Source organism: Mastomys coucha, unplaced genomic scaffold (genome assembly GCF_008632895.1).
Source record: "Mastomys coucha isolate ucsf_1 unplaced genomic scaffold, UCSF_Mcou_1 pScaffold4, whole genome shotgun sequence".
NCBI lineage: Eukaryota > Metazoa > Chordata > Mammalia > Rodentia > Muridae > Mastomys > Mastomys coucha.
In genome coordinates, this window is record NW_022196910.1 from 32137182 (window position 1) to 32149151 (window position 11970).

Sequence of the window (11970 nt, forward strand, 5' to 3'; positions counted from 1 at the left end):
AACTAAATTATATTGAACTAACAATAGCCCCTAAAATGTCGGCTAAAAATAAAAACAAATACTGAAAACACAATAAACAAAAACTACTAAAAAAAATCTCATGGGCCATAGACACTGCAGAGAATAACAAAACTGTAACAGTAGTTAATCAAGACTGCCAACAATAAGCAATATCATAAAATCAGAGGAACAGAAATAACAGCAAATGTTGGAGACTTGATAAATCTAACACCAAAACTGATGCATTGTCCATGATGTCTTGTTTCATGGGAAAACAGAAGCAAACAAACAAACAAAGGCAGTGTACGAGAATGTCAAATAAGCCAAAACGTTGATGAAGAAGCACAATAGAAAGAAAAGCCACCAAGAGATAATGTTCCAAAGTGTTAAAAAGAAAATTTACTAAAATATGTAATACTAGTAGCAATAATTTAGAAAACTATCAGACACTCTGTGTTTGATAGTACAATAACTTAGCTGAAAATTCACTGGAGGTAAAATATTAGAAAATTAATCACTCAACATGACAAGAGATGAATGGAGGTTAAGCAGTCACTGAATCAAATCAAATAAAGGAGGTACAGAGCTTGAGATGTGTGTAATGTTCTGCCAAACATACCAATAATTTTGTTAGAGTTTGAGAAAGAGAAGACACAAGAAAAAGAATAGAAATAAATTAAAAACATCTACAAAAGGCTTCACAAATCTGCTTAACAATATTGTTCTATCAGCTCATAAAACTGAAGTACAAAAAGTCAAAGAGAAACACACATGTTTCATATACTGGAAAAAAAAAGTTAAAACACAAGTACTTGAGGAAAATTTAAGGACTACAAAAAGATTAATAACTGTCTGCTCAATGATTACTGAACAAAATTGACAGAGGGATAACACTCTCAGTTTAACTTATAAACTTAGAATTCTGTACCTAAACTCCCTTACAAATCTAAAGCAAAATTTAGGACATTCCCAGAGAAGAAAAACCCAGGAGACCTAGCTGCTACTAAATGTTTTGAATAAATAAACTAAATTCCCACATTCAGGCTCAAATAAAGTAGTTAATGGAAATTTAATTCATGAGAATACATTTTTAAAAACATACAAGCTAATAATATCACAATGATAGCATAAACTTTTTAATTTTATCTCAATTCTGTTTATTTTCACAGATAATGTGTTAGCTGTTGTTGATATGAAAATTATATTTAATATATTTATATAATGATATAAACAGTGAGCAAATTCTTATATTTCGAGCAATATGATACTATTAAACTGTTGCAGAATATTTGATCTCACTGTGATCTCTGAGATGGTGTTATTTACTGAAAAAAACTCTTTAGTTATGGTGTGGCTCAATCCTTAGCATATACACATTTAGTCCCTCTTGTTGGAATCTGGACATACCCTTAGCACACACCTTTTATACCATGGACAGAGGATAAAGTTTGTTTGTAGAAGGAAGCACTGATGGTTGAAATTGACATCTAATTGAGTAGCAGACAAAGTGATGAATCAGGAGAAAATATGACACAATAGTATATACCCAATTCTCAAATGAACAGTGAGAAAAGAGGGGCTACTTAAGAGAGAAGATAAATGAGGCAGTTTTACCAGGAAAGTATTGTGTACACAGGTTGAAGAAAGAACAAGCTAGACACAGGAAAAGACAGAATGAGCCACCAAATGAGAAAGAGCCAGAAAATTAGAGCATATTGCCACAGTCACTATGAGACCAAGCAGAAGCCAAAGAAGCCAGATTAAATCAGTTAACTTGAAGAGGAGTTTGAACCAGAACAGCTGAGTGGAACCACCAAGCTAGAGTTCAGAAAGAACTAGAATAGGTGGGTTATTCACAGTAAGTCTTAGAGGCTGAAAATATCCTAACCCTAGATAAGATTGTACAAAGGATAGATTATTCCATGACTAGGCCTAGGTTAACAGTTGTAGACAGTAAGCCTTAGAGACAACAATTTCAGGCTAATAAAAGTTATTTTTTACATTAATCCACATTAAGTCATTTTAAACACAAATATTAAGTGTGTTCTGTGGGGTATTAAGAAAAAAAGAACAAAATGAAAGAAGAAAATAGTAAAAGAAACAAAACTTGAAAAGCATACAAATATATCTATTTAATAAAAAGAATCCAGGAAATGAATAAAGAAGACAAAAGATAAAATATGTAGACAACAATTATCAATAGTCAGGGATGCTAATAACACAAGGCAAATGGCAATTAAGATGTGATTTTATTCGATGGAAAGAATAAATATTTAGTGACTATGATATACAACCATGTGTCTTAAAGTCTATCACAGGAGCCATAAAAGTTCATGTAAGATATACACACTTACCCAATTATGCTGTCTCATGGTCTTGATCCCAGAATTTGGGAGGCAAAAACAAGTGCATCTTTGTGAATTCAAAGTTAACCTGGTCTACATAAGCAAGTCAAAGCTATCCAAGACAATATAGTAAGACTCCTTTATCAAAATATATAAATACATAACTGAATACAAAGAAAAGAACTGCAAAATCAATGATATTTTTAAAACAATTTCTATCACTAAACATCAAGCTCACTTATTGGTTAATTCTCCTTTTTTCTACTTTCCCAGTGCTGGGGTTGCAGGTCTTTTTCCATTCTGTCATCATTTTAAATAATTCTAAAAAACCCATTGATCAAATTATAAAGAAATATTTTAAGGTTTTAAAGATTTGGATCTCTCTAAATATCTCCATTATATTTTCAAACAAAATCATATTCAAAGATAAAATTTCTTTGGCTTTCTTATGACAATATTTTATAACTGATTAGATATTTTAGGTTTTGGAATTTTGTATATAAAAAAAAAATCCTTGAAATTTACTCTCAGTACACTGTGAAGAGAACTTTTTTTGCAAGTTAGTTTTCCACCTGCAGATCAAAAAGGCTTAACTTATAAAGCTACAGTTGTCAGCATTGATCTTATTCTTGCTCTGTTTTGACATACATAGGAAAGGTTAAGTCTGATTCACATAATAGTGTAGTTGAAAATCAGATGAATCTTGTTACAGAAATTCCTTTCAAATTTAACAGGGTTTTGAAAACAAGGTGGTAAAAACACACAGTGATTTGTAATTAAAAAAAAAATACTCTTTAAAGATCCATTGTTTCCCATTTAAGCGTACTTGCAAATTGCACTTTCAAATGTTTAAGTACAAAAAAATTGCAACTTCATTTTCCAAGTATTTTGACCAACTGCTGTTGAGAGACCAAATCTTTTGGATTAAGACTCCATCTTAGAGAACCTGTTGTAAGGTTGAACTCAAGTTAACAAATAGGCCAGAACCTAGCACCAGTTTCTTCTACAAGAAGATCTGTGTCTGGAACCATTTTCCATGTTATTCCCCAACAAATCTGCACCTCCAGATTGCAAGTCTGCCCCTCACGCTTCACTTCCTAACAACCACCAATCAGGTGGAAAACAGAAGATTCGGCTCCCAGCACCAGCCAATTATGTTAAAAGCCATAAAGGTCCCCCAATCAAATGTGTGTCAGGCTAGATACCCACTTATTGCCTCTATAAATAACTCTGTGAAACTGGGCTTGGCACTCCCTCCCATTCTCCTTCATAGAGCCAGTGGTGTGGCCCCAGATCAAGCTTGAATAAAGAGACCCTAATGTGATTGCATAGGATTCAGCTCCTTGGTGGTCTTTTTTGGGGTTCCCGAACATTTCCTGCCAAACACTGTAGGCATTCACTTCTGTAATTCTGGGAATTATACCACAAAAAAAAAAAAAAAAAAAAAAAAAAATTCAACCTTCACCAAGACTTAGCAGTTAATTACTACTTGTTATTTTTCACTTAGTGGTACTCTATACAATTCATTATACCTGAAACAGCTGGTAAATTAAAATATTAATTGCATTACAAATTTGAAAATACTTATGATGAAGTATTTTTTTACGATGACTTAAAGATATCCTAATTAAAGCCTGTCCTCTGTAAGTTCCCTTAAGCAGTAGAAGCAAATAAAATGATAATGATTGAAAGAGTCTGAAGCATGACTTGATAAAATTAGGGTTTTTTTTTTTTTTTTTTTTTTTTTTTTTTTTACCTTTCTTTCTTAGTCTTTTACAAAATATTCCACACTGAACACAGTACTTCAGCAAGATTAGTTGCTAGGGGCTGGAGAGATAGCCAGGCACTTAAGTGCACTCTTTCTCATTCCCGAGGTCTTGGAATTGACTACAAGAACCCACACGACAGGTCATAACCATTTTTAACTCCACTGACATCTTCTATCTTCTGTAGAAAACAGCAATGCACAGACACACATAGGCAAAAATCTGAAACATATTTTAAAAATATTATTTGCTGGTAAAATTTTACAAAAAGCAATTTAGGGGAAAAAGAAATCTATTTAAGCTTATAATTACACTTACTATCATTATTATTGTTATTGTTATTATTGTCATTATTATTGTTATTGTTATTATTTAATTTTCCTTTACAGTCCAGCCTCATCCCCCTCACAGTCTGCCCCCGGACCATTCCCCATCTCATATCTCCTCCCTTATCTCAATGAGGATGTCCACACCCTCCTCATCCCCACCCCACCAAACCTTCCTGCTCCCTGGGGCCTTCAAGTCTTTTGAGGGTTAGGTGCATCTTTTCTATTTTATGCAGCTCAAGACACCTGGCCTAGTAAATGGTGTTGTCCTCAGTAGGGTGGGTTTTCCCCTGATTCATTCAGCCAATTCCTCCCCAGACATGACCCCAGTAACTTCCAGTGTAGACAAACCCTTAGTGAGACTCTCCTCGAAGGCACCCCTCAGCTGTGTTACATTCATAAAATGTAAATGTAAAAGGGATCAGAGCTTCATAACATAGAAGTGCTCGAGAGGGGACAAGAGACAGCTCAAGCAGAAGGATGTTAGGAAAAAGAATAAAAGAGAAAAAGAATGCCCATCTAGAACTTGCTTGTGTTATTTCTTGGAAATTCTCAGTTTGAAGACCACAAAGTTTAAACATGAATTTGAGGCATGGAAGAAAGCTGAGACGACATTACAAGGAAATTACTTCATTGGGCAGAAGATGGGAGTGCAAAACAAAGCTGAGAAGAAGGACCTGCAAGCCAAGGTGCCAGGCTTCCGAGGTGGTTCCAAGTATTCCAAGCTTTGTTTACCTCCATGAACTCAGAGAGCCCTGTAGTCTTAGGGTTCTCCTGATGGGAGAAATCATGATCGAAAGCAACTTGGGCAAAAGGGACTCATCCCACCTTTGTTTTAAAAAAATATTGTTGATGTTATAATACAATTATATTGTTACTTCCCTTTTTCCCTCTAAATCGTTCCATACACCCCTCCCCACTGTTCTTTAAATCCATTGCTTCCTCTTCCACTACCTGTTATTGCATTCATATATGTATATACACATACATATATATTCCTAAATATAACCTGTTCTGTCTGTATGTATATATGTTTTCAGGGATGATCGTTTGGCACTGAAGAACCAGAATGCTCTGGGAAAGACCATCTCTCCCTCCTCCAGCTTTCCTCTGGGAAAGACCACCTCTCCCTCTTCCAGCTTTCCTCAGTTGCCTATAGTTCTCTGTGTAGGATTTACTTCATAATAACTTTCCAAGTGACAGTGGATCACCGTAAGAAGTCTGGTCAGAAACTTAGGGTGGAAACTTGAAGACATGACCTGAATAAGAAGTCGTGAAGGAGTGTGGCTAGCTAACTTGTCCAGCTTTCTTGTATTGTCCAGGACCATATTCCCAAAATTGGCAGCATCTCCTATATGATAGGTCCACTCAAACATTTGTCAGTCAAGAAAACAGACCACATGTTTGCCCATAAGCGAATCTTTGATGAGAGCCAGAAATCGAACTCATGACTCTTAGGCCCAGTCCCATAAGCCAATCTTAAAAAGGCAATTTCAATGGAGGTGCCCTTTCCTCAAATGACTCTAGCTTATATCAAGCTAGGCAAGGCACATGCTCTGATCAGAGATGCCAATTTTGAGCTAACCATGTTTGCTTATCTTTAATTCATTCTTATTTTACCTACAGTTCCTTCTCTGTAGAGCAGGTCAAACATGTGAACAATTCACAGATATGCACCCAAGTATGAACACATATAAACAATTTCATTGTTCTATAGGTTTACTGTTGTTGCAGGATATTACAGTCACGTAATATTATTCACATTCTTATTCAAATTCATGCAAAAAAAAATTCATCACATTTTGTGGCAGTTTTGTTTCCTTGATTCCTTTGACTCCTGGAGATCAAGTAAAAAACTGGTGCCATAGTTGTGCTTAGTTTACATGTTTGAAATAATTCTACATATGTTCAATTTTAAGAATTTAGTCAGAGTTAATCATCCTGGCAACTGGCAAAGAGACACCTTGTTGGTGATGTTGGTCTTCTATCAGTCAAGGGCAGAGCAGATGGCAGTCTTTGTTCACCCTAGCTTAATGCCTAGTTTAGTGACCAAAGCTATCTTATGCCTTGAAGTCATAAAATCAAATAAAATCCAGGCTGTCCAGCATGGGAAGAGGAAGACAGATAGAAACCTGGGGAGAACATCATGACACTCACAGACCTGCCCTCCAGTGGATTCATGGGGAGGCCATAGACACCAGATAGCCACTATGTCATACAGCATGGGGCCTGCAGGCTGTGTGTCTAGACTGCAGCAAGAGCCATTACGTGTGAGTACATGGTGGTCAGATGGGAGAGAAAGAGAAGGGGAGCAACCTAAGCATTGTGAAAAGAAATGAAAGTAGAGACCTGAGTGTAAAGAGTAGTAGCCCTTCTGAGTGGCCAGCTTGTATTCCCTGGGCCAAGTTCCATCCAGAGATACTGCTGGGGACATGCTTAAGTCCGTGGCTATGCAGAAGCAGGGCTCCGTGTCAATGTCCTGTTTGTGGCTCATATTACCACTAAAGAACATGGGGATGTCCCTTAGTTGGGGCAACCTCCGGGATGTCCAGAAGCTGTCAATAACTGGCCCCATCCGCTCTGGATGCAGTGCTCTGGAGAGTTGGTCCCATCTCTCACTGGCAGCAGCACTCGTGAGAGCTGACCCTGTACCTCCTCCGGGCAGTACAGTAGATCTGGTCCTGCTGGACAGAGTGCTGGACAGAGCTGCCCCTGAGGATGAGAGCATGGAAGATCAAGCCAAGCCCAGCCACTCATCTTGTGCAAGGTAATATCCTCCCTCTCCCTCCCTCCCCACCTGTATTAGCAGAGAGAGCCAGTCTTGGGGTCATAAGATTGGGAGACCTAACCCAGCCTCCTTACTGGATATAACATTTGGGAGAGCAAGCCTTGAACCTTACCTGGGCATCACAGTGGAAGTGGCTCTGGAAGTGTATGGGCAGGTGAACCAGGCCCAAGAGTATGAAAGCAGGAGACCTGACCTTACCTCCTGCAGATGGCTTCATTAAGTGACCTCACTGGAAAGCTCTGGAGAGCTTGCCCTGCTGGTGCAGATAAGGGGGAGCAGATTTGCTGACCAGCTCAGCTGTCATCCAGACCCAGATGGCCCTGAGTAGACCCACTCCAAAATTTCTATCATTTGCGAATTGTTGGGACTTGTGAAAAGGCCATTCCTGCTGTTCAAAAGCTGTGGGGCCTCCATGATGACACAGAGCAACATCCGAATAACTGAGAGAAGTCCCTGAAAAGGATCCGGTATTGACAGTGTCACAGAAGCCAGATATCTTAAAAACAGACCAATGACTCATTGCAATGAACATCTGCAGGTGAAATGTGTAGTTACACTGTGACATACTACAGCTTCCACAATGAGACATTTTCTATGCTTTGTTATTGGTGGTGGTGGTGGTGGTGGTGGTGGTGGTGGTGGTGGTGGTGTGTGTGTGTGTGTGTGTGTGTGTGTGTGTGTGTGTGTGTCTGTGTGTCTGTGTGTGTCTGTGTGTGTATGTGTGTATTTTACTTTGGAGGTAGTTGCAAGGGCAAAGGACAATTATGAGAGAACAGAGAGATGAGCAGACTTCGATCCATGATGTGAAACTAACAAAGAATCAATAAAAAGTTAAAAGAAAAACTTAGTCACAGTTAAAATGACTACAGAGTAATATTAAAGCTGGTAAGAATTTTTCTTGTAGGTTATTTGATATCTGATTTCTCACTTTTTGAAGGAAGAGCATTTCCAGCTCAAAGCAGGGATCCTCTTCATACAAAGTTTCAACAAAACGTCAACACTTCCCATGGAGGGAGATGCCAGGGTGGTACCCTGGGTAGAGATGTGAGAAACGAAGGAGTCATATACTTTTCAGTTTTAAACTATTGTGAAGGTACAGTTATACCACACACACACACACACACACACAATTTGCTTAAGAAGAATTTTACTTATTCATGTATTTGAATATGTTTATAACTTTCCTTGAAGGAAAAAATGTCTCTAGCTCTAAAATTCACTACTTTTTACTTTGTGCCCTTTGATATTTCAATAGTCACTGCTGCTGACGCAGTAAAAATTGTTTCAATTACCAACTATACTTCCAGTTCAACAAGATTCACTTCTATTATGAAAGATTTCTTCTCTTGTAAAAATATATGTTATGCACAAAACAAACCACATTACTCACAGTTGGTCTATTTATCCATTTGGAATAAGCTCATGTAGAAGAATTTTTCCAACAAATAAAGAAGAGCCACAGCTTTTGGTCTGAGCTAAGGAATCCATTAGACTTTGGGTAAATCTGACTGTGTTTAAATGGTCTCAGAGCTTGGTGAAAATTAAACTTGGCTGATCATTTGTTTTCTAGGGTGAGCATTAGGGAGAAAGCAGAATGTTAGAGATGCAGTGTGACTGGCAAGCTTTGCATGTTGGCCTCTCTGTGTAAATGGGCAGCCAGTGGAACTTCTGTGCTGAGGACCACATCCCAAGCGGCCCATTGCTCAATGCCATGTCTGGTCATCAATCCTATTTATCATCAATCTATATTATACTACTTATGAGCACTGCAGGTGTTTTACTTCAGATTTTCACCTTTCGATCTCTTTTTATAATATTTTTTAAACTTGTATGCAATTTATTTTGATCATATCCTTTCCACTACCATAATCCCTCCCTAATCCTCTTCAGAAAACTACTACTTCATGTTCTTTCTATCTCTTAAAAAAAAACAAAACATATCGCTTCTCGGCCTTTTGGCTAAGATCAAGTGTAAAAAAAAACAAAACATATAGTCTGTGTGATGGTTTGTATATGCTGGGCCCAGGGAGTGGCACTATTGCAGTAGGTGTGGCCTTGTTGGAGTAGGTGTGCCAATATTCTGCTAGCAGCTTTCAGATGAAGATGTAAAACTCTTAGCTCCTCCTGCACCATGCCTGCCTGGATGCTGTCGTGTTCCTGCCTTGGTAGTAATGGACTGAACCTCTGAAGCCAGGCCCAAATAAATGTCCTTATAAGAGTTACCTTAGTCATTGTGTCTGTTCCCAGCAGTAAAACCTTAACTAAGACAGTCTGATTTGTGTTGATCATGAGGCCAGCCCTGGAATATGGTTGCTGGACTCATTGTTACTCCATTGAAGAAAACTGATTTTTCATTATCCCAGCAGCTAGCAATTGCAAATAGATGATTGGTTAAATGTATGACTTTGTGCTCAATTTATTTTTATCATAATAGGGTTTTGACTACCTTGAAGTTGTGTCTAGAAAACAGATAGCCTAGAATACTCTTGAGTGATGTAACCCATATCAAGAAAGACAGAAATGGCACATTTTCTTTTATAGGGGTGTGTTAATTTTGTTTTAGATATGTGTGTTCATATGGAATATCCATAGTGGTTAGATAGACTTTAACCGGAGTTGGAAGGAAGACCTTCCAAGATATGGGAAATAGAATGTAATGTTATAAAGGGATAATGGGACATTTAGATGAGGATTATTTGGTGAGAAGAGTAGGAAGACCATCTGAAAAATCTATAAAAATATAAAATATAAATATAAAAATATAAATATAATATATATAATATAAAAATATAAAATATAAAAATATAAAAATAAAAAAATACTGAAGACCATCTGAAAAATCTATACTGCAGCTTACTACTATAAAATCTCTCATATACAGAGTATGATGGTTTGCATGGTCTCAGTCCAGGGAGTGGCACTATTAGAAGGAGTGGCCTTGTTTGAATAGGTGTGTAACTGTGGGCTTTCGCTTTAAGAACTTCATCCTAGCTGCCTGGAAGCAGCCTTCTGCTAGCAGCCTTCAACTGAAAGTGTAGAACTCTCAGCTCCTCCTGTGCCATACCTGCCTGGATATTGCCATGTTCCCACCTTGATGATAATGGACAGAACCCCTGAACCTGCAAGCTACCCCACATTAAATGTTGTCCTTTCTATGATGGACTTGCTTTAGTCATGGTGTCTGTTCACAGCAGTAAAACACTAACTAAGATAGAAGTTGGTACCAGGGATTGGGATATTGCTGTGATAGGCCTGACGATTCTTTTGTTTAGAAGAATGTGGATTTTTGGACTTTGGATTTGGAAAGATGGAATGTTTTAAGCGTGGCTTAATTCCTAGTATGAATATGGAAGACTTTGTTGTTGTGAGTGATTTGAACTGTGCAGACCTGGCTTAAGAGGTTTCAATGGAAAAGAACTTCAGTATGTGGCCTAGAGACTGTTTATATGGTATTTTGGTTAAGAATGTTGCTACTTTTTGCCCTTGTTTGAAGAGTCTGCCTGAGGCTAAGGTGAACAGAGATTAGTTGCATTGGCAAAGGAAGTCTCAGAAATGCCCATTATAGACTTTGTTCTCTAGTTAAGTCTCATGAAGAGCATTTTAAACAAGTGTAGCAAGCTGAGAAAGGAAAAAATATAAAATATATGGTTCAAGTATTAAAGGGGTACCAGGAAGTAAAATGGAACTGAATCCTATGTTCTAGGGCATAACAGATGAAGGGATTTGGGGATATGATCCTACCCAGCTAAATTTAGATCTAGGCATGGTACTACACACCTTTAATCCCAGGAGACAGAGCCATGCAGATCTCTGAGTTCAAGGTCAATCTACAGAGCAAGTTCCAGGAAAACAAAGCTTAGGCAGAGAGGGAGTTGGAAAACAGAAAGCTGGTAATAGAATAAGGGGAGCAATGTTCCAGCCCTAGAAAGCAGCAGAACACAGCAGATTCAGCCATGTGGTTCTAGCTTTAGAGTAAAAAATAAAAGGGACTACTGGGACAATTGATGATGGTTAGCTGGAGCTAAGAAATTAGTGGTGATTAAGAAGAGACCAGCATCATTGAGGTAAAATCTTCTGGGAAGTGTTTTCTGAGAGAACAAAGAAGCTGTGTTCCAGAGATAGCCAAGGATATAACTGGTTTTGCAGCTGTACTTGGTAATGTGTAAGAGTCACCCAGGTGGTACTGGTTTTGAAGGCATGAAGGTGTCATGAAGAACAGCTGAAGCTTGGAACTGTGAGAGACCAGGGAAGGCTATTGGTGAAGGTGCATGCAAAGGATTTGAGGCTTGGCACCATGTAGAGAGCCTATGAGAGGCTATGAGTAAAATCTAGTTGCAGTGTATTAGAGCTTCCAGTACAATGGGATGATCACCAAGAACAACAGTGGCAGTGGATTGGATTGACCTGAACTTAGAGTGCTACAGAGGGCAGAGCTGGAGAAGTGATGCCAGCCTATTGGAGGAGCCCAGATTATGTGTGGATCGCAGACATTGAAACAAGAAGCTGTAACACTGAAGTTGCCTTGGAGGCCCCAGAATGTTCAAGATGCCAGAGTCTTGAGATATCTTCTAAGAGAAGCTGCTAAGGAGGAAGAAGTTTCTTGCAGCCAACAAAGATGAAAAAGGAGTTGGAGATCTGAAGACCACTTTGACATCAGCCATGAATATGCAGACTTTGGACTTTGTCTAGCTGGTTTCCTGTCTTGCTGTTTGGGAATTACAGTTAAGTGATTTGATGAATACCAG

At 38.2% G+C, this 11970-nt stretch overlaps 1 non-coding gene across 1 annotated transcript; it reads left to right on the forward strand.

Annotated features, from left to right (window-relative positions):
* The first annotated feature begins 6374 nt into the window (after positions 1–6374).
* Positions 6375–6516, forward strand: LOC116076607. The gene has a single exon (XR_004113015.1). It is a non-coding gene; the product is annotated as a small nucleolar RNA SNORA48 (small nucleolar RNA).
* The last annotated feature ends 5454 nt before the right edge of the window (positions 6517–11970 follow it).